The following is a 23,585-nucleotide window of genomic DNA, read 5'->3' as shown; positions in this document are numbered from 1 at the left end:
TAAGTTGGGAGGGACGGCTGAAATACACAAAAGAATCCATGTGAATATTTTCTACTAGCTGACAGAAGCCAGACAAGTATTTGAAGGAAACGAGCTCTTCTAAGAATAGAATTGTGAGGAATGTTTTGATACCATTTATAAAATATTCTTAACTGTACAGCGTGCAATGATTATCATCACTGTGATGATTCTGTTCATCACGACAGCATAGATTTATGCAGAGGTTTGGGGAAAATACTGGTGAATGAACCCAGCTCTGCTGCTGCCTCAGTAGCTACCTTTGGTTACCTATGGTGTGAAAACCACCCTTTGCACTCACTGGTGGGCACTGGTGCCTTACAGAGCAGACTGAGTTTCTTTCCAAAGCAGATCTCTATCACTCGATTTAGAAACTAGCTGGTCGCCTTTAAAAATGTGATCCTAAATCCAATACTGGGAGCCCTCTGAGTGCAGAAATGCTACACAATTTACTTAAAATAGAGAGAGAATCAAAGTGGTGGGAGCCAGTCACTTTCAGAAAGTTTTTTTTCAGTGTGGTGGTGGGGTAGGTGGAGATCAGGCCAGGATCTTGAACAGCCTGCCTCGGATATCCGCTAAGCACCTCCTGCTGGACATGCAGCATCTGCCTGACTGGGACACTGCATTGTATCGCTGCCCACTTCAGCAAAACTCTGAATGATTGCAGTGAGCTGGTGTTCACAGAATCACACCATCATCTAGGTTGGAAGAGACTTCCAAGATCACTGAGTCCAACCTAGACAATCAGTAACGGAAGAGCTAAGTCCTGTTTCTCCAGTCTGACATCTTTACACCAGATCACCACTCCACACAGGGCACGAGGTCGCCGTATGGCCCAGGCCAAACTTCTGTCCCATGCCAGCCTTCATGAGCCTGGCAGAAAGTGCCACATAAGGGCTGCTCCGCAGTGGGTTTGACCCCCCCCCACATCTGGTGGCTGTCTTGCTATAAAAAAAGAAAACTGCTTATGCAATGGTGTTTTGCTGCAGAAATAGTTTTATTACTTATGGCATGTTTTTTTGTTTTGTTTTGTTTTGTTTTGTTTTGTTTTCAGGGAAATATATATTCAAGCTTGGGTATAACCTTAAAAGTAGGCTGAGAGTACATCAGGGAGTACGAATGAGTTGAGCTAATGACTTGCTCAGGCTCAGCCTCTGCTTTCTGCAGCCTTTACTGAGGGAGAGAGCTGGTGGAGTTGACTGACCAAGTTGAAAGAAAAAAAAAAAAAAAAGTTTGTAACACAAGGTTTAGGCTTGTTCTAAGCATGGAAATCCTTATGGAGGCAGGAAGCGTTAGCTTTCAGAGACCAGTCCTAAAAGTGAGTTCTGCAATAGCTTTCACTTTATTTCACAATCAGAGCCCATTCTCAAAAGTCTTTTGCCTTATTTATTTATTTATTCATTTATTTTCCTAGTTGCAAAGCTGGATAGCAGGCAGCAGAGAGCACGGATGAAGCGGTGCTGAGCTGTGATTTCCCGAAGCCTTCCATCCCATCGGCAGGAGCAATGCCGGGCTGGCCCGCCTGGTGGCAAACTGCTTTCACTGGAAGCACCTCTCTGCTTAGCAGGTTTGGGAACAAATGCGCTCGCTGGGACTGCGGGCTGTCACCTCATCACTCTGTGTTTGGAGATTTTCAGGGGCCAGCTCACCCCTCGGGAGCAGCACTTTGCCCTCCGTCAGGTACCGACCAGGGCAGCGTCGTAACAAACGCAGAGCTGGTGCTGCAGAGATCGTGCCCGTGTCTCAAAGTTCACAGAGTTTCTGGGGGGTTCTTCATCCTCCCCCTGTAGTCCTGGAACTGCGGAAATCAATATTCTGCCATCTGTAAATCCTTTGTTCCCCTTTTCACCAGGGCTTTATCAGCTTTGTAAGTGAAGGAGGGAGGGGGGGAAGAGGGCGTTGAGAGAGCCATTGTCCCTTCTCTCGGGAATGATCTGGAAGTGCTATGCAAATCTTCATTTGAAGACCCTGGGAACTGGGGGAGGGCTTTAGCTGCGAGCTCAGTAGGAGGGGAGCTCCGCATCCCTGCTCACACACTTCTGCCTCGCGCAAGTAGCGGGGAAGTTTTTTTGAACTGCCAGAAGAGACGTTCTGCGCTTTGTGTGCTTCTGGGAGGTTTTGCGCTGCTGTCTCCTGCTTTGTGTGTGTTTTTTTTTTTTTTTTTTTTTTTTTTTTTTTTTTTCTGCCTGCTTCTGCTAAATTTTTGCATAAGAATTGGGTAGGGGAGAGATCCAAGGGCTGCAAGTGGTAATTAGGAGATCAGCACGGTGCAGGGCGCACAGACACAGGCTCCCTCCCCGCACACTGATCTGGGTGTCCTGCCAGGCAGCGGGTGCAGCTCCAGCGGTGCTGGCCTGGGTGCCCTGTGAGCACAGCCCAGCTGCTGGCCTCAGCACAGAGCACGGACACATCAGTAAGCAAATGATGTGGCTGTTAAGGACTAAGGAGTAAAATAGTTCGCACTTCTCAAATTATCACATTGTAGCCACGTCTTAAAAAGCCCCCTCTTACCGGGGCAAAGACTCGGAGCGCAATACCTGCTTTGTGAAACCCTGCAGCCTGCTCCGGCTTGGCCCGGAGATGTGTGTCACCTGTTTTGTATTAGGAGGGGTCACACTAACCGCCAGTTTCCTGGAAACTGTGTAGGGTCCTTCTCGGGCCTCCTGGAAAGGGAAATATCCTGGCTATGTGGACACGTGGGTGAACAGGATGGCGAGGAGAGAGTGAGGATTCAAATCTGGGCATTTTGGTGTTTATACTCTTCATTCATGTAAAGGCAGTCACAGCCTTTGATTTCGTGACCTTTTTCCTGGCAGCAGTCCCCTTGTTTATTTTTCAGTCTTTCAGGGAGATTGTGTACCAACAAACTGTAAAAATAAAATAATAATTAAACAAACAAACAAACAAAAACTTTTTTACTTTCTAGTAGTGACAGCTCTGGAGAATTATCCCGGGCTGCTGAGAAGATGCAGCTTTTAAAAAATCTCATGTTTAGTTAAAGAAACATAGAAGCACATGCTGCAAGGCTCCAGTCTCTGTTACCTTCTGCATTGTATCCAAAGCAACGTAGAAATTTCTGCAAGTACTCAGCTGCTCTACAGAGGGAAAGTGCATCACAGGCATACCCTCAAGCACAACTGGGTCTAAATCTGCTCTCGTTTTTTTCATGTGTAACCCTGGAGTGACTCAGCTGGCTCAGATGAAAGTCCTCTGGATCTGCCCTAGCTGGAATCCTGCCTGTACGTCCCCCCTAAGCCCCTCAGTGCTCCTGCTACCTGTGCACACTCACACATCTGTGCAGATGCTCCTCCAAGTGCACCCGTCTGCATGTGGGCTGGGGTGCGAGTGCACGTTTCTCTCGCCCACTCTTCACATACGCATGCAAACACACATTCTCAAGTGCACACATCCAGTCCCTTTCTCCTACATACATTTACGCACATACACAGACCTTTCTGAAAGCTCCTGTTTTCAGCAAGGTTTTATTTATAGGTCCTGCCTGGTTGTGAATGTGAAAGGGAGAAAGCCCCTCAGAGGGTGCCTTTCATGTGTAAATCAGCCTCGGCTGAGAGCATTGGGGTCACTGAGAGGAGGATTTCTCTCTTAATTACTCAGAGAGAAAGCAGGCAGGGGACTTTCTCAAACTAATAGGGTTGTTCTCTGCTGGGGAAAGCAGCTTGAGACACCCAATTTCTCTCGCATCAGACTTCGGGCCCTGATTCACAGGCCTCTCCTGCCAGTAGCAGAGCCGCTGTGTTTATGGCAATAGCAACAAACTGATCAGCTCCCAAGCCAGTTTCTTTATTGAAGATGTCTCAGTTCGTTCTGATAATTGGGTGTTCTTTGGAGGCCAGTGGAAGAGCTGAGCTAGTTTGCTTCATTACTGTACCACTGCTCTTAGTCTGTGCTGTGTACAGCTGGGACGCCGTCCGAGTACCTCAGCATTCTTGCAGACATACCTGAAAGCTTCATGTGCTCTGCAAAGCCGAAAACTGTTGTTGTGTAAAGATTAATGCAGTGAACAGGGCTCTGTAGTTGGACTCAAAAACAACTCTGAGTTCCCGGTTCAGCCACAGAATGCCTTTGTGGCCTTTGACAAGCCCATGTACGTGCCCGCTTACCCTCTCCCAGCTGTGAGTGGCATCATCTTCTCTCCAGAATGGGAGAACAGAAGTCAGTGTGGACTGTGATGCTCTTGGTTTTAAAGCTGTGAATACAAACATAAACATGGGTGATGAGCAGTCTGAAGAGATGTTTTTTTTTTTTTTTTTCTTGGAATGCAATACAGACATGTAGATTCCCCTGCTGAGGTATCACTGTCACCGTTCATCCTTCAACACAACACAAAATCGAGCCTGGAAATCTGCTCCAGAGGCAAGAATACCCCAGCCATGAGCCACTCAGTCCTCTGCAGGAGCCACAGGACCTGCCTGTAGAGAACACACCAGTACAAGGTGTACCAGCAGCTGCAGAGAAGAGATTCACTGTGTTGTCCAGTGCACAGGTGCCCACAAGCAGGTGTATGTTTTTTTAACCTAATTTTACTCAGTTGAAATTATGTCCTCTCATCTGTATTTCGTTTTCACAGGGCTGTTTCTTTTCTGGATAGGAAATAAATGCTTTGAGGGCTCTTGGTTCCCAGCCTGTGCATGAGCAGCCCCTCCGGAGCCCTGGTGCAGGATTCTTGAAGCTGCGTGAGTTCAGCTTGCCCAGGAAGGCTGAGGTTTTATTCTGGGAGCACCTGTTTGAGGAAGCTCGCGGCAGCGGTGGGGGCCATCAGCAGATGAGGTCAGCAGTCTGAAGTGTCTGCAGAGGTCAGAGAGAAATGAATGGGTCATTTCTTTTGCAAATGAAGAGCTGCAGCCTGGAGCAGCCTTAGCAGAGCCCAGCATGTGGGTCCAGGCTGTCCCTTTTATGAGCTGATGGAAATGGGGCCCAAAAGGACTTCCCTGATGGAGTTCTGTCATAGCCTTTGTTAGCTTTGCCTCCCGCAGCATGCGCTAGGCATAGAATATGGATTGGGGGTTAACCTGGCTACCAGCACAGCCAAGAGGATGCAGGCTTTATGGCTGCAGAGAAAACCTAAGGCTGCAGGGTATCTTTATTGCTGTTCCACTCGGAAAATCTTGTTTTAAGATGTAGAACGCACATTTCTCTCTGATTTAGTGCTCCTTCTTATCCAACCTGCAGTAAAATGACTAAAACCAAGAGCTGCCTGAAAATAATGCACATCAGTGAGTAATAGGGACTAAAAAGCCCCGATTCTATTCTTCTTTCTGATGGTCAGTTTTCACTTTGCCAAGTCCTGTGAATGCCTCATGCTTCGCTATTCCTGTAAAGCACTGAAGAATAGTTGTATGTTCTTTTTTTTGCTAAGGCATTTTGAGGATTCAGGGTGCAGAGTGCTTTATATATGCAAAGCGTTGCTATTAAGTGACAGAGTCTGTCAAATAACTGCTTTTGTCTACTTTCTTATGCAACAACGCTATTTTCTCCAAATTGTTGATTTAGAGTTAACTTTATGCAGGATAAACAATGTCAGTTCTGTCGTGCCATTTGCTCCTTTTGCTGCTTTGCAGACCACCGTGGGACTTGTTTTGCTGTGACATTGTGATGGGAGGTGGAGACACCTCGAGGAGAAGGTCGAAACAGACAACAGCAATTACAGCAGTGCCACCTTGGACTTGAGAAAATCCTGCCTCAGTTAAGGTGTATGTACAATCTCTGCCATCTTTTCTACATGCAGGTATTTAAAACAAGGCAGGACGCAGCAACAACTGTTTCCCTTGCAGGAGCTCTCAGCACAGCTCTCTGTGATTGTAGGGTTGGGCAGGGTGGGGGTTTTAGGGGAAGGTGGCTGAAGTTGCAGTATCTGTGCTCTGGGATTTTCCTCACTGCTGTAAGGCTACGGCCAGGGCCATGGCAGGCACATAAGAGTTAGCAGAGTCATGGGACTTGCACTACAGGGAAAAATGAACTTAAGTTTAGATTTGATTTTTCAACCTCTGCTATGTGTGAAGGATTGTTTTTTATGGCTTTTATCTCCGTTTTCCTTTAGAAACTTCAGGAGGACCGTCCACCCTTCAAATCTGTTTTGATGTGTTTAAACTTCATGATACGGAGCACGGCCACTCTCAGTAGGTTGCAGAAAAAGGACATAAAACCGTAATAAGTCTTCGGAGGGGTAAGCATGCTCTTTATTTCCTAGAAACATCAGCCAGGTTTACACTGCTTCGTAAGAAGAGCTGAAAGAGAAGATGAATGTTTCTGAGGGCGTGGGGACGGTTTTGTGTTTGGGGTAAGGCTGAGGTTAGCCATGGAGCCTGTGTCCAGGCAGTAATTTGACAGCAGACATGGGCACACAGTAATGCAGCCTCTGAAAATCACAGAAACCTGCTGAGTTATTGTGAGCTGGAGGAGCTCTTCTGTTTGTGGGCACATGGGTCTGCCTGCCTCGCATTGTGAGGGCCTAACTGAGACATAAAGGGAGGCTGGCAAATTGCAGAACTCTGGTGGAAGGGGGGAGAGGGGGCAGAAGAAGGAAAGTTCACAGAGTTTGTAGCTCAGGGCTAGTTGTGAATTCCTGTCAGGTAGCTGGTCTTGGAATGAAAACGTTTGTTAAGTAAGGTACTGATTTCATGTGGGATACATATCTGTAAAGGTTTTGGCATCCTATTTGCAGTGTGACTGCGGTAAATGTTTGTAGTGAAGGCAGTTTGACTTGGTACCAAGGTCTGTGTTTGTGTACCTGAGCTATACAGGGCAGGCTGTATGTGTGCCATCACAGAAGGTAACACAGGTAACGCTGTGGGGTACGGGCATATAATGCCCCACAGATTATAACTGACCCTGGAGAAGGCACATCGCTGTCCTGCAGCTAACACCCTGCCGTGCTGTGAGCACCACAGGGCCTCGCATCAGCAGCACTTGGCTGTGCCTGGCTGAGGGTCTCGGTTCCCTGTTCCACAGCCCCCTCCCATCCCACCCTGGGCAGCAGGTTACAGGGATTGGCCTTCTTGGAGGCTGCCTTATCTCCTCTCCTTGCTCTGGGGCCTCAGTTACGTGATGTAGTTGCTTGGCTGCAGGCAGCAGTGGCTGTGATCAGGAGGCACATCCACACCGTGCCCACGGCTGAACCGACGCATTCCGCAGCGCGCAGCCAGCAGCTCCTCTTGTCCGTGCAGATCCCCTTTTTGTTCTGTCAGGGCTCTGCCAGTGAACAGAACAGGCTCCATGAGGTGGGTTTTAGGCGACTCCACACACACACACACCCTTCCCCCCAGTATCCTACCACAGCTCTAGCTGCTCCCCAGGACTGCAGAGTTTTGGGATTTCAGATTGTTTTAAACTTTCAAAAGTCTGTTCGTCAGCCTTAAACCATTCCCATGCTGCAACCTTGTGAACTAATTGCCAAAAATTCACAAGCCGCTGTTAGATGCGTGCAGAAACTAGCTGCATAGTTGGCCGTTCCTGTAAATCATTGTACTCTTCATAAATTTCATTCTGGGCTTTTCCTTAAAAGCGCTCTCCCAAACTGGACACAAGACAATGGACACCAGCAGGCGCAGCTCCCAGTGACTAGGATATTGTCACATATCCAAAAGCCTGGTGGGAGGAGCAGACATTAGGTCTGAATTCAGCCTAGCAGGGAGATTTGGCGGAGAGAGGAGGAAAAGAAGGTCAGAGGCAGCTCCAAGGAAACGGCTTTGGTTTAAAATGTTTCATTAGAGTTTTCACACTGGAAATATAACGTACAGAAATACAATTGCTTGGCAGAGGAATCACGTTTATTAACAGTCCTGTATACATTCAGTACTCTATACAGAAGGAGACAAAATATATCCCCGGCCAGCTTAGCAGAATTACAGGTCCTTGTTGTGTATGTGACTTTTTTCCAAAATAGCTCTCATATTCTATAGATGCTTTTTATCAATATTGATAAAAAATGTTCTTTTTCCAGTAGACCATTGCTCTCTGCTTTAGCCACACGGTTTTTGCAGGGCTGGCTAGCTTTATCTAGGCAGTGTATCAGTGTCAGTCCAGCTGGGAACACTACTGGGATACTCACCCCACATTGTTTCCCTTCCCCTCTGTGTCTGCCTTTGATTTTTCCTGTTGTAACTCAATAAGATAATCACAGTCAACCTTTTCCAAAGGGTTATTCTTCCCCCTGTTGACTTGACAAGCTCATTTTTTGAAGATAGTTCTCACCTGCCACTTGAGCTTTGTAGCCTCAGGATGTTTTGCCTCCTCGTGCAGGCAGGGTTGGGAGTTTGGACTGACGCATGTACCTGTGAGATCTGTCTGGTCAGTGCAGGGTTATGGCATATGTCACCAGTGAGGAGGCAGGAAAAGGGGTGCCAGTGTGTCTCATCTGCCTTCTTTTGGTGCATAGATTGGCCAAAACGATGAACATTCATATGTCAAAGGGGAGTATTTGGTATTTGGTGTGGGTGGGTTTTTCACGGGAAGGCAGGATTAGTTTACATTTGTTTGTTTTTTAAGTTATAAGTGAAAAACTTGGAGGGACTTTGTCATTATACCCCAGTGGCAATTTTAAAATTATTCTGGCTTTGAAAGAAGTGTTTCCCAGTGGACTAGGAAAACAAAACCATACATACAGTGTCCTACAAATGTCAGTCCTGACCAGACCCTGATACATCTTAAGTATTGTCAGCCTCTCACACTGCCAACGCTTATGGCACGTTTGTACCCAGGTTCTTCTGTCAGCACTTCAGATAATTTTTGTGTTCTTTGCTGACTGTGCTGTGCTCTGCATTTGCCAACTAACTCTGCAACCTCTTCCCCCTGTCCTACAGGTCTGGCTGCCCGTGTTGGAGGGCTGCCCTGATCCGGTGCGGTGTAGCCTGGGACCCGAGTGCTGTGAGAAGCCTGCTGGGGCCTCCCCGCTTCCCCTGGGAGCTGCAGCACAGAGCTGTCCTTGTCTGGGGTAGGCTGTAGGTGTGTTTGTGTGTGGCCCTTGCTGCCCCTGACTTGACTTTCTGGCTTGGCCTCGGACCTCCAGGAGTGTTTGATGGGCACTGGGCTCCCAGCTAAGCTTGGTTACCGTGACCAGGCCTGCTCCATTCTTCCTGCTCAGGCACTGTGGCCCTGCGCCTGTGCTCACTGAGGTCCCTGTCCCTGCCTGCCCTGCTGTCACAGTCACCCAAGCTCATCTTTGCTCCTTGTGCTGCCCGAGCTCTCCGCAGCTGCTATGCTGCCCTGCTCCCCACGCTGACATCAGGCACAGCATCTCTGAAAAGCCAGGGCAAGTGGGCAGCAGTACAAGAGGCATGGTGGGATCATGCCGGTTTTATTGCTATGACAAATAAGAGAGGCGTTGCATTAGTTTGCCTCCCTTGATTTCCAGCTTCCTAAAGACAAACCGAAAATCACTATTGCCAAGGGCTTGGACTACTAAGAAAACAGCCGGCAGGAGGAGCCCTCTAGACATTTCGCTTGATCCTGTTGCAGTCATGGTTGCGTGTTTTAAGGGCATCACTTCAGGGCTACTTTCTTGCAGAAGACCCAGAAAACTTCATGGTATTGTGATTGAGCAGCTCCAGTGATTTGTATTTCTCCAGAACTTCTCAGGTTCTTTCTTCCATCATGACGTCCTCTTCTATTGTTCTTTCTGAAACTTAGTGCTGATGAAAAAGTTAGGGATTCATTTTGGTCTCTGGAAGGGGGCAAATGTTTTGTATTCCAAGAAAAGCAATGTCAGATTTTATGGACAGCATCCTAACCAGAGAGAAAAGAATTCCAAAGCAATCATTGTCTTTGAGTAGGAAAATCTCCATCTGATTCCCTACAACCTAAAAGGGGTCCTCTAAGCAAAGGAGCTTTGAAATGTATAAGTACCAGTGAATATTTGTCTGCCATTTAGTCCATATCCAAATAGTTCTGTCTTCTTGTCCACAGTTCATCTTTTCCTTCTGTAAGAAGCAGATCTGGAAGGCAGTAGCCATACTTCCCTGCACAGCACGGTGTTCTCATTGATTAGGTGCAAAGTATCAGCCTGCTTCTTCAGGCAAGGCCTGCAACCCGAGCGTGGCTGGGCGCTAGTGCCATGCCTCTGCACTGCCTTTAAACGAGAATTCTTCATTTATTTATCTATTTATTTTCTAAATGTGGTAGGCTCGATGCTTTTTTAAGTCTGTCCTTCATTTAGTTATTAAATGGGAACTAGGTACCTTCTGGTCTTGAATGTTGCTGTAATAATTATTTTGATTCTGAATGCACCAGAAACTATTCTAATGCATATCAGTGTAAATTAAGTCAATAGAGATTCTTCAAATTTATCCTGGTGTTTAGAGAATGGAATTCATGCACTTCAATTTACAGCTTATTAAGTGATCAGAATTAATGAACTCTCAGTGACCTTTTCTGTTCCTGTTTACACATTTTCTTCCTATTCACTCATAATGTACATGATTTAGAAAATGCAGGGAGTTGAAAAGGCAGCGTGTGGGTCAGATATGTCCCATGGAGCACAGCATTGTGCTTCAGGCTTCAATCACATTTGCAAAGCTGCTATGAAGAAGTGGCACCTTCTGATTCAGCTGATGCATAGAAATCCACCTCGATTTTCAGAATCCTCTTTGCCTTCTGGAAGCTAGAAAAACATTTGTACTGAGGGACAGAGGTGATGGTCTTCAGAGTCACTGGAATATAATAAAAACAAAACGATTTTTATTTTATTTTTAAGGTAAATTTTCAGTGTAGCACCTGGAATCCTGACAGAATTGGAGGAGAATAAAGATCCAAAATTAGGAGGAAAAGGAATGATGGACATCCAGCGATCCTAGTGTGAGGGAGTTGCAGGTACTCTGCTGCAGCAGCAGTGTAGGTCTGACTGATGTTTAGAGAACCCTTTTACTCAGCAAAAGGAGGTAGATGGGACATTGAGTTGCTGTTGTAGGAGAGAATGAGGAATTCCCCAAGAGGAGAGTGGGAAGAGGATTCCTGAGGGGGAAAATGTTGGCATCACAGCCACCCATGCACACGCAAGCCCCGGGCGTTAGAGAAGGAGGCTGAGAGAGGGATTTGGAAAGTGGCACGTGAGGTGTTTGTGAGGTGGGGGAGCGTGGCTTATGCCTCACACCAGTGTTAGGAGATGAGGGAGGCCCTTGGAGGAAATAGTGGGGTGATACTGGACTCATTCTGAGGATTTTTAAAAATGGGGAAGAGGATAACCCAAGGCTGCACTTGAGGAAGGTAGAGTGTGCTGGGTTCACAGGAGGGTTCACAGGACTCAGCTTTATGTACTGACTTAAAATGCTGATTGAAAAACAAACGAGCTTAATGTGCTTCAAGTACTGCTCTGTTTTATGCAGTTCTTAGTTTTCCTTCTTTCCTTCTTAGTTCTGGGTGTTCAAGCTCACAAAGCAATAACTTAACAACACTGCTGGTATTTCTGAGTTCTTTTTCTTTAAGAAGTTCATAAAACTTGTCACAATATCCCAGTAAAGCTCTTTCCACTGCACTATCTAATCCAAAGTACTTTATATCAGATTTATATTCTGGCAGCTCTGTGATAAACTTGGACTCTAACATATTACAAACACAAAAGATTACTTAAAGTTCTTGTTGTTGTTGTTATTGAATTTGAAGGGCTCCTTTGTTTCATGCAGTCCAGCACCCTCATACCAGGGGCATGATCTCCATGGCTCTGCACCGCATACGAGTACAAACTTGGGCAACCTGGGACAAAGACATTTCCACCGGTGGCAATGTAATATTTGGGTAGATTTAACATGTTCTTTGTGTTAAAACTGTGCATGTCTAAACCACAGTAGAAGACAGAAAGTAATCCAGAATTTAGTGATTTCTGGTATTTTGACCAAAGGATCCTTGATATGTAAATACTATGTAAATTAAACATAGTATCTCCATTTAGAAGGCTTCCCTGAAACTCCAGATCAACCTTAAGAGGTTCCTACAGAAAGATAATTATACACAAAACTATCAGACTCTACGTTCTCCCAGTGTGAGGCCTTGCAAACTTCAACCTGAAAACAAAGCGGAATGAAACCGGGATGTCAGTCACACCCTCAACACAAAGATTATAGGTGTAACCAGCGGAGGAATTCACCACAAAATCTCTGATCTGAAATCAAGCAGCACTGTGGAAACAGCTGCCAAATACCCAAGGCCAGAGACCGCTTGTCCTGGGGTCAGTTCTCGTGTTACCGAGTGGTCTAAAGCTTGTTCTATCCCATGTTTATGGAAAGAGGAGAGATTGGTAATATCCTTTATAGCAATTGGAATATTTTGTTCAGTCTGTTGTTGTTAAAATTAATCTATTAGCTAATGAATGAATTAGTTTTTCGTACTAAGACTACAGGACAAAAAGACATTGCCATCTTCCCGCTTCCAAGGGAGAAATTCACCTTACATCAGGTGTACCCTTGGGACTGCAACTAACAGTGACTACAGTCACTAATAGTACAATAGTCTGTACTGCCTGACTGGCCCTGGGGCAAGCGATCAGTGTGAAAAGGTCATTAATGAATTCATCTTTAGATTACTTGTCTTGAAAATGCTATATATTACTTGTGACCATGCAAATCTATATTGTTTTTCTACTCATGACCATCACCATCTTTTGTGTGTTTATTGTCTGCCTCTGCTGACACTAACAAAGCAGTCACTGAATTTGGGAGTTTTCTTCTAATGTTATATCCCAAAACCATGTCTGTGATTCAGTGGGACTCTGCTGGATGATCACTCTGTGTTACTCCAGGACCTGTCAGATGTACGGGGGTGCAAATGCAGCAGCTGAATAGGGACAGAAAGAGGACACCGAGAACTTCTCAGCTGTCTTCTTATTTCCAGCCCCATGCCCTGTAATGGTGTGTTCTGCAGTGAGAATCCTTCAATTTTTCTTCCATTTGGGTCTTTAATGCTAGCAGATGGAAATCCAGCTCAACTTTCAAAAACTCTGAATAATTTATTAAGTACAAAATTGTTGGGTCTGAGAGCTGGTTCCTTCTCCTTTTCTCCTTTTTTTTTCTCTGCAAACTGCCTTTCAGAGGCAAAGTTTCTAATTACAGGTCAGAGAAGCAGGTTTAATCACACAGCAGAGCCCTTGATGCAGCATTACAGTGTTATTTATACACCTGAATTAATAGGGATGCAGCATTTCAGTTGAGAAGAATAAGGTGGTTTTCAATTTCACTCTTTGTATGTGAAACAAGCCACATCAGATTCATCAGGCTTTTTGACCTAAATTATTGGGATTTTAAGTAACTAACAAGTAACTGCTGTGCAGAGCTGGAGCAAAAAGGAGCAAGAATAGACAGAGAACTGCACACATAGCAAGGGAACAACAGAAGCAGGATGTATCAGAAAAAGCCAGGAGGGGACAGAAGGAGGAAGCCCTTGGGAAAACAGAACAGGGTAAAAATACAAAAATGCTGCTGTCTGTCCCAGGGAAAATTTTTATGGAGTGGTAGCATCCAGAGAAACTGAAGGGCAGACTGTGGTGCGTTGGCACGCACCCAGATACTTCCAAATATTGTTGTTCTCTTAAAGCCAGGAATAGGGGAGGTGAAGATGAAACCTGAAGCATACGAGGAGTCCCTTGTGCTGCAGGGAATGGGATCCCTGCACCATCAGCACTTAGAGCTGCTGTCAGCTTTTACTGGAGGGATTGGCTCCGTAGTACTGAAAAGAAGTGGGAAATCCTGGACAGGATTGTGCCTGCAGTGTCCTGAGCTCCAATGTGACTTATTTTTAGCAGTACAGAGAATTTTCTCTGCTGTTTTGGATATGAAGCTCACATTCCCTGCTGACTGTTCTCCGGTTTTATCTCTAAGCTGTGTAGTTTGGCTTCATGACTGTTTTTTGCTTGGCTGCTTGGAAAGTCCATAAGCATTTCTAGGACCTTCCTGGAATTCTTCAGGGTTAAATAACAGGAGGCTTGTGCTTATGCATCTGAGTCTCTGAGTTATGGAATAGGCTGAGCCGACTGAGATCCTGATGCCCAGAATCTTCATCTGGGCTCTGTAATAGGTTGTGTTTGCTTCCCACCAGGTGGATGTGTTGATCAGTGTGATGAAAAAAGGCCCCCAGCACTAGGCTGGTGCCTTCTAGCAGCACTTTTCCTGGGTGTGGTTCCCTGATAAGGCATCCGCAGCGTGCCCAGGATCCTGGCAGAGCTGTGGAGCTCACCGTGACCTGTATGACGTATGACCCATCATACACGTGAAAATTCCAAAGCAAGAGAGAGAGAGGCCATGCTTCAAAATGGCTAAAATGGGAGCTCTGTGGGTATGGAGTTCAGTGCAGCAGCCAGAATACTGAGACTTACGCTTGGTATGTGAGACTTGATGGGGATTTGGGCTCCTAGGAGCTGTATTTTGCTGTGAGGGGTAGATTTCTAGATGCCAAACACAGCAGTCACTAAGCTAAGAGACAGATGAATGCAGCGCAGTCAGAACCTACATGATGTATTTATTAAGGCAAAAAAGGTTATCTACTTCTGTAAATTTACTTTCAATCATAAGATATTTTTTTTTTGTTTAGATTACATAGACTGTGGACCTTGTTCTCCTGTTTGTCTGCAAATCATTACCACAGTACTGGAGCAGTATGAGCAGGGAATAGAAGCTGATGCACCAGGTACAGAGCCTCACGGTGCTCCGGCCACTGGACGCTGCACTTCCCTCCATCCGGCTGGGTCTCAAGCTGGGATCCAAGCTGGATGGAAACTCAGCTGTGGAAACAGTCACGGGCATGAGAGAGCAAGCAGAAGAGAAGTCTTCAGCTGAGAAAGATGGAAAATACTGCTCCCCGGGACACAACAGGAGCCGCTCAGCTGTGCTTCGTAGGCCTTGCGTTACCGACAGGAGGCTTCCTACCAGGCTGCAAAGGAGGAGGACACGAGGTCTGTGTGTGCTCTGCCTGTGACACCCCTGTTATTACTGTCACATGCAGACGGCTGATGCCTGCCCTGTCAGAGGCAGCCCAGGGTCAGGTGCGGTGCTGCGCAGAGAACCTGTCGGGTGTGTGATAGCCAGGCTGCCCTTTGTGGGAGGAGGTTTAGAGCTGTTGCTTTTTGGCATGCATGTGGTTTTCTCCTCCAAAAATAGCCAGCTATCGAAGTGGGAGGATTTCAGAGGAGGAGGAGGCTTGTTAGGGAGAGGATTAACAGTGATAACATGGATGGTCATATTTCAGGGCAAACACCTGTAAATCAGCCTAAGCCTGTAAGTAGCAACCTATTAAACTGGGTTCACCTCAGCAGCGCTCGCCCTGTGCCTGTTCAGGAAGGCTGGAACCAGCTACCCTGCCCTGGGAGCATGGCTGGAGCTACAGACCCAGCCTTCTCCCATCTTATGCACCTGTGGGGAAACTACAGATGTTTGCAGCTGACAAGGCAAAACACTTGGTGACATGTAAAGGAGGTGAAGCCATCTTTTTAATTCATCTTTCCACATTCCTGCTTTGCTCTTTCCCATTTCTGATTCTTCATAGAGCTCTGACTTGCTTTCCTTCTCGTTTGCTTTTGAGATTTTTTTTTTTTTATTAGAGAAATTATTTTTAACACATATTAGATCAAGTCTCCCTGTGCTGCCCCTTCTGTTCAGCAGAAGAGCTGCTGGCAGGGGTGTGTTGCCACATTTTCTGGAGGTGATGCATACGGCTCTTCTACATCATCTTGTGCCCCTTTACTCTAGACATGAAATGAGAAATCAGGGTATTAACTTGATTTCTCTGTCATTGCCACTGGCTTCTCATCTTTCAGAAAGGACTCTGCCATGGGCACTTGTTGAATGAATGCTGCAAACTCTCCTTTACTGAACTTCATATAAAAAAGTGTATGGAAAACGTTTACTATTGATCTATGACTTAACCACACTATAAATGATAAGTTACCTTGGAAGAAACAGTCTGTACCTGTGGCCCAGCAGTGAAAATGCTACAGGGACACAGCACAACCAATTTTCAGGCTGTTTTCCAACAATCCAGTATTTTGGTGACAGATTCTGCTATTCCATTATTCTGGGCTTCCAGAAAAATTTCATTGACCTCACCCAGGATAGTTCATACCATGGAGATTCAAAGCATCCTTATATTTACTGATATTTAATTCTGCTATCTGTTCTCCCTTTTATATAACTTTTATATTTTATATATATCATTTTATGGAATTTAGGTAACAACTTACAACTTTTGGTGAATATTGTTGTGAAAAAAAAAGATCCAGTCATTTAAAATGTTAGGTTTTCATAGTAGTTTTAAAGTTTTCTTCCCTTTTTAAAGGAAACTGGTAAAGTTCCATCCTTCTTATTAGCTTGTTACGGCTGGATTGAAGTGTAGGTTTACATAATGTTTTCTTTGTTACAGGAGCTAGTGGTAGATACTTCAGAGAAAGTGTCTGGTGTAAGAAGATGTATAAAGGGGAGTCATTTGGGTTTCTCACCTGTGAGGGAATTTCCTCCAGTAGGCGAGGCAGATGAATATCCAGCATGAAGCAAGGCTCCAGCTCTGACCTCAGCACACAGAGCCACAGAGGCCAGTAAATCACCGATTTCAGTAGGACTACATTCTTGCTTCAGGTGTAATATGTTTAAGAGATCTTAAAACCAAGGACTGTGTCTCCTGTTTAATATAACCAGCTGTTAAAAATTGTTATAAATTCCTCTTTCTGTTATATAAATACTCAAATGAAGGTGCCTAACTGGCCCATATCTGAAATTGTTCAGAGCACAGTGGTAGCTTTCAACCTGCTGGAGAGTAGCAAACTGTGTTTAATACCTATGTGATATGGGTCACACAGTGCAGCTCTGGATAATGCAGGACTAGACACATTTCTGAGTGCTCACGACCCTTCCTCCCTCGTGTTTCTTTTTCTTGAAGAAACAAGCCTGGCTCACCTGATCATGGCAGTTGTGAAGTTCACCAAATTACGGAGCTATTTTCTTTTGTCAGATGTTCTCATGATCCTGCAGACGTTGCAGGTGATCTCTTTGCTCCAGGCTGGCTGCTGTCTCTGCCAGGTAAACACCAGGAGACCAGAACAGCCTGTTGTGAAGGATGCAGAGCTGGTGTTTCCTTCTGCCCCTTTCTGTATTCACAAATAGTAAGATGTAAAGGACTGAGAAATACACCCAAGTAGGTTCAGGAAACGATTGGAGTTCAGATAGGCGACACAGGTCTGTTTGCACGTCTTCACACCCATGCTATATCTGCCCTGCCTGTGAGTGTAGGGATTTTAGTGGCACCGAGGCTGAATTTTCCTGAAAGGACTGCACATGAAGAAATGGGACAGGTTCAACAAGGCATGTGAGCCCTCTGCATTTCTCCTGTTTCCATATGAGCTCATGAAAATATCTGCTGCAGTTCTAAAAGGTCCTTAAGCATCACCACTTCTTCAGGTCGGTTAAATACAGCATTCTCACGGGAATAATTGGGCATTCACGACAATTTGTATCCAAGGAAATCAAGCTGAATGCCATCATTCCTGTTTTACAGATCAGAAACGGAGATTTCAGCAAGTGATTTGCTAAGAGAAAAATAAGAATCAAATCTTGAATAAGGATGCCCTTGCAAATACTTGTCCTATGTCTTCACTAATAAGTGTTTAGAGTTCCTTCTGGCTTTGGAGTTTGGGAATTGCTGTGAACAATTGGTGTGCCTCAGATGCTGCATTCGTCACTTCAGGCTTGTGCTGATAGGCACTTTTCTTGCTGAAATGTATTGCATTAGTTTCATTCCAGGAACTATGGCTGATAATTTCTAAATAAACTTTCATTAAGTGTAACATAAACAGCTTGGGAGGAGGAGAAGAATCAGCTGCAGCAGAAAAACAAAACAAAACAAAACAAAAAAGACCAAGTTTTGCATGTACAGAACAACAACAACAAAATCAGTTTGTTGTAAAACCATGCTCCCAATTCTGTTGGGTGTCTTTGGGAAAGACTGCACCTCTGTGGGAAGCATGGTTGGCCTGGGTGAGTTGCTGGCATACAGCTGTCAGATAAAACATGCAGTCTATGCCATCGCCTGGGTAAAGAACATTTCATTTTCTGGTAGGCATAAAGAGTTGCCAGTGCCATTGAAATTTTGTAGCTCTGAATAGTTGCTGTAAATTTCATCTGGGCAATATCCCCAATTGTGTTAGATATAATTACATTCAAAGTTCTTTTTAATCATTTATTTGGAACGTGTCCCAAGATTCAGCAGTTTTGGATTGGGGTAGAAATTGAATTATTTATTATCAATTAGAGGTTGTCAGAGCCTTTGACACCACGTCGAGCTGGCATTGTTTGGTATCTGTATTAATGATCGTATAGATAAAAGCATGAAATTATTGGTTAGGAAGCTTTTATTCTAGGCTAAGAAGGCTAGTTTGCATACTTGGCTGGATGCTTCCCTACACGCACTGTCATTACGGCTCTGTTTAATCAAGTCAGCCTTGCCCGTGGAATTGCTTGCCCATAGATTGATGAATTGAGTGTAAGAATAATTCCCCCTAGATGGAACCCAGTTGTGACTTCCCTTGCCATCCCAGCCCAGCGCATTTAGACTCTTCTGCTTTGGCTGTGGTCTGCTATATACCCTGGAACAATCTTTGTCACATCTGTTCTTTTCTTACGAGAGCCGTTTATTTGCGGCTATTGGTGCTATGGTAATGCGGGATGCTGAGCTTTTGTTCCCCCAGGTGAGGGGATGGAGAGGACAACCTCACAGGTGTTCCTGAGCTCTCTTCTGCACCCTTCCCTCATCAGCGTGGGTCTTAAAAATAATTTTTCGTATTGCGTTTTGGCATTTTGCAAGAAATCTCGGCTGAAAAGAAAGATCACGTGGCAGGAGACTGCAAAGGCTGATCCCGGACACGTTGTTGTGGATAAGGAAGATTTTGGGAAATTGGAAAAGGAGCCCAGAGAAGATGCCACTTCTCTCCTTGAGACAGAAAAGAGTGGCAAAGGAGAAAGGCTGCTCACACAATGTTATCTCAGCTCTGTGTCTTCTGGATTTGGCTGTTACCAGGGTTAGTACAGCCTTGGTGGAAGAGAAAGAAAAAAAAACCTTCTGAGGACATAGCTGCAGTCTTTTGTGGCAAGTATTTATTTTCTCTGCCTCTACTCGGAGCTGCTGGAAGCAATGTGCGTTGGCCCAGTGCAGACGCTGATCTAAGACACATGTTCCAAGATACGATTTGAGCAAGGCCACGAGGAGTTACACACTACATCCAGAGTGAGCAGGAACCTCTCATGTGATGGATACAATTCACGTAGGAACTCCCTCACCACTTCTACTCCCCATTGCTCTGGTTTCCTTCATCATAATCATCTATGAATTCCAGTACAAATTCTTGAAATTTATGTCATTTTCTCAGTGGGCTCACTGATTTGTTAGGGTTTTTCTTCTAATATTTTTATGCCTCGCATTCGTTTGTCAAAAGCAGGGCTGTCTTGCTGTCACCAGAAAATTAGCACATACTCTTCTTTTTAAAATATTTCATCAGAGCAAAGAAAACTGGAACTAGAGGACAGTTATCATTTTCCTAGCAAATACTGAGGTTTCAAAGTCTTTTCCATTCCAGAATGAATCACATTTTAAATTAAGCTTTCTTACAAAACGAAACTCTGAATACATTGTTTTGTTTTGATCAGAGTAGTTCCCCTGATCTCGGTGTCTTTAAATTTATACAACTTCATATGGTTTCTTACATAATCGTGTATTTTTTTTTTGTTTCAAAAGCTTTTCTAGACAACCCCTAATACACAGAAAGTGCCAAAATAGGTCTTTGACATTATTGAAATACCTCATTTATTTCGTTGAACAAAAGTCATGTTTTCCAAAACAGTTGCATTTCAGCAACCATATTTTTTTAATTTCACATTCCTCCACACACAAACATTAATTATCTAGACAAATATTTTAATACTCCAATTTAATACATAACTCCCATTCCTTTAAAATTGGTGCTTGTATGGTAAGAAGTCCCTCTTCCAGTGAACTCACTTGGAAAAGCCGGAGCTGCATACACCCAAATGCTCGGGCTCAGCACTGACTTCCACACAGGCATGTACGCAACTGGAATTCCTGGAACAGATTTCCCTTGAAGTATGTGTTATTCTGTACCAATGCTCGTATTTCTTAAGAAAACAAACAAACAAACAAACAAAGCCAAGCAAAGCCCAGTCCATACCAACAAATCTACAAAAATAAAACCTGCTTTTGTTATAAATCAGCTTTTGCCTTGACTTGCAGGAGGTGCAATGGCCCCTTCATCCTCTCAACACCTACTTAGGGGGAAAAAAAAGAAAAAAAAAAGTGGAAATGGAGAATGTGGAATGTCAGCCCACAGCACAAACAAGCCTCAAACCCTGTGAGTAACTTTTCTTTCTCAATCTGGTAGTGATGTTTCTGATTCCCAGCCTCCCTCTTTAGAAGCTGACAAGCAGCAGCAACTCTCAACCGAGGCAGACTTGGGAAATGACTAATTAAACAGTGATTGCAGGATTGCTTCCTGACCTGGGTATCAGACCACAAGGGTGAAGCTTCATAAAGATAGAGTGAATGCAGGAAGCAGTCCTGCATATTTCCACAATGGGGGCATTATGGAGACATGCCCCGGAGGCTGCTTGAGACCTCGCTGAATGGATTCTGATACCATCGGGGAATGGAGTACCTGCTAGTTCAAAGCAAGCCTGAATGCAGGTTTTAATCCCTTCTGACAATTGTTGAGAGGAAATGGCCTTTCCTCTGACCTTATCGTTGTAAACAACAACTAGTCATCAGGTTTGTCCTGCTAAGGGAATAGTCAAGGTCTATGCAAGGATTTTACTTCAGATTTTTTTTTTTTTTTCTCTCTGATTACAATGGTTTAATTCTCTGGACCTGAAATGCCTTCTCACCCCTTAATATACTGGCTTCAGGTACATTCTTTGTTAATTATTGAGTCCATACAGCTCGGTCTGGTTCAAATTAGCTTCTTGGAGCTGTGGGCAGATATCCTGTGGCCAGTTTCAGTGCTGGGCCTTGTGGCTGTTTTTGTGATGGATGTTGTGAGATGTCTTTTGGATACACCGGTATTGCCAGAACGGGGTGTGAGACAAGCTGACAAACACTCCTAGCATGACAGAGAATAACTTACAGCTATTTTCAGATGGCCAGCAGGCAGGATGGAGGACTTGCTGCTGGGCACCATTAGCATGGCAGTTTGAATGCAATCGAGTGATGCATATACTTGTGGAATTACAGCAGTGGGTGGATATAACTTTGTGGATTGGCACGGCTTTCAGTGCTGAGAGAATACAGATGACAGAGGAAATGAGACAGTGGCTTTTGGTGCTCCTGGAGGTAGAACCAACTCTCTGTAACCAGTAGGACAGAGTGACAGTGCAGAAGAAGGCTTACCTACTGCACTAGGAGAATTTCAGGGTGATGAAATCCCCTTTCCCCTAGGAAAGGGGCTGCACATGACTGTGGCCACCTGTAAGCGTCCCCAGGCCCTGTTCTCCCTTCCCAGCTGCTGTTCAATGGGTGCTAAGTGGTGTATCAGAGATCAGCTGTTACAGCCCCACCAGAAGGAAACTTGCAGAGCTATTAAGAGGGCTTGTCCGTGCCGAGTCATAGATTTTGGCAGAGTAGAGGAGGTTGCTGATGGCTTTATGTGAATGACTTTTTAATTCCAGTGGAGGTTATGGGTAGCATTCATGTATCTGCTGTTTAGTCTGCCACTGTAAGCCAGACAGGGAGTTAGGAGAGAGATGTTTCGTGCTGTCTGGGCTGTCTGATCACTACAGACATAAGGAAAGGCTGTACAAGTCGGTGTTCCTGAGTTCTCTAGAAGTTGCAACTTTAAAGGTAAAGACATGTTGATCATACTTAATTTCTGCTTTTCTATCTTGTAAGTATTCTTATTACATGCTTTAACAAGAGAAATGTACAACTGTTTCCCAAGTGCATAACTTCCAGTCACTATTCTAGCATCTTTTGGAGATCCACAGGCTCTTCTAGGAATAAGGGATAACACCAAAGCAAGTCTGTTTTTGACAGACTGACGTTCATTATACGTAGCTCTGTATCTCTCAGGAGAAGCCTGTAGGGATCTGCAGACTGGAAAAGTTAAACGCTTTCCATGGTTTTGGGATGTGGCAGGCTAAGGAGGGTCTGGCAAGCTTCTGTAGCAAAGATGCCTGGTTTCAGTTGTGTGCCACCTGCGGTGAGCTTGGGCTGCTCTGTGTAATGTGTTTGTGAGCAGAGGGAAAGGCCTGGACGCTGGGGGGAGCAGCTTCTGAACGCCACACGCCCTCTGCCAAATGGATGGTCAAGGTCAGGTCTCAAGTGCTGAAGGAAATGGGGTCGGATGTGCCCTGAGCTTTGTCTCTGGACCCAGGTGTGTGAATGTGCAGTACCCAAGGGCAGGGATTTCTCTGAGTTTTATTAGGGAGCTGTGGCTGTGGGTGGAAGAGGGTGGTATAATGTATCTGTGGTCTGTCCTGCAACCACATTACACCGTTTTGTTTGATCCGTGCCCAAATGTGCTAGGATCACTTTGCTTTCAGTTCGGCTTGGAACACAATTACAGAAGGCCATGGCCCATGTGTGAGAGCAGTGGGGCTGAGGCATGAGTAAAGGGGAAAGATCTCAAGAAGCTCCGACGTGCTGTGTCTGAAAGGATTTCCTTTCCTCCCGCCCAGGGGGTTGAACCTTGTGGTAAGGTCACGTAATTAGGCTGCTCTGGGATCTGGTGGCTGGGTGCAGTGTGCTCTCTGTGCCTTGCAGGACACCAGCAGGCCGAGGGGAGCAGTCACATCGTCCCAGCCGCCTTGTGCCCTCCGCATCATCTGCACGTTGTCTGCATCACGGTCGTGCTTTCAAAAGGCTGAAAGAAAGCATATTAGAGGAAGTATTCCTGTGTAAGATTAATGGGATTAATGCAATTGGGATTAATGCAGTCATTCCCAAAAGAAATGCTCTCTTTCCAGCCCACCCCTTCTCCCCCTCCAAGGCTTATTTATTTATTTACAGGCAGCTGCGAACTCTTTGCCTGGCTGTTGTGTTATTACCTGTGCTAAGGAGAATCATAAAAAGCTCAAGCACTTATTGATTTGGTGGTGGGAACCATTTCAACAGTGATAAAATGTTTCTTCTTCCTCAGTTATGGAATAGCTGTCACAATTTTTCCTTCTAACCCGCGGCTTCCCTTTAAGACTTCTTGAATTATTTCCTCCACTTTATAGAGCTGTAACAAAGGATGGGTGGCTCGATCGCTCTGCCAGCTTCACCTGAGTAAAAGGGGCCACAGAGAGGCTGAAAGGGCGCCTGTCAGCAGGCTACTAATTGCGTGTGTCCATCAGCAGGTTGTCCTTATGCTGAAGAATGTTATCTCGAGATGAATCCATGGGCAGCACAGAAGGGGCTTGTTGAGAGAGGCAGACTGAGGAGCTACAGAGCGCTGGTACTTAGCACGCTGCTCTGCCTCGCGGTGATCGTGTTAAAAGGGAGTGCACTTTGCTTTCCTTTGTCATAAGGGACCGCTTGCGTTGTGTTTTGCGCTCATCTGCAAGGTTTCTGGGAGTCTGCAGTAACTGGTTAGCATTCTG

General features: G+C 45.2%; 1 long non-coding RNA gene across 2 annotated transcripts in view; it reads left to right on the top strand.

Annotated features, from left to right (window-relative positions):
• Positions 1-128: 128 nt before the first annotated feature.
• LOC106019308 (uncharacterized) overlaps positions 129-23,585 on the top strand; it is a 37,892-nt gene continuing 14,435 nt past the window's right edge. Inside the window, exons 1-9 of one of the 2 annotated variants that reach the window (XR_011803708.1) lie at positions 129-1,336; positions 1,433-1,585; positions 4,307-4,538; positions 4,628-4,806; positions 5,598-5,729; positions 6,077-6,202; positions 8,838-8,968; positions 14,548-14,908; positions 20,245-20,362. This is a non-coding gene — a long non-coding RNA (uncharacterized lncRNA). Of the gene's footprint in view, positions 1,337-1,432; positions 1,586-4,306; positions 4,539-4,627; positions 4,807-5,597; positions 5,730-6,076; positions 6,203-8,837; positions 8,969-14,547; positions 15,429-20,244; positions 20,363-23,585 lie in introns of both variants that reach the window. The other variant, XR_005269710.2, reaches the window with a different exon arrangement.

This window comes from Anas platyrhynchos, chromosome 16 (assembly GCF_047663525.1).
Source record: "Anas platyrhynchos isolate ZD024472 breed Pekin duck chromosome 16, IASCAAS_PekinDuck_T2T, whole genome shotgun sequence".
Lineage (NCBI taxonomy): Eukaryota > Metazoa > Chordata > Aves > Anseriformes > Anatidae > Anas > Anas platyrhynchos.
This window is presented reverse-complemented; position numbering and strand designations above follow the sequence as displayed.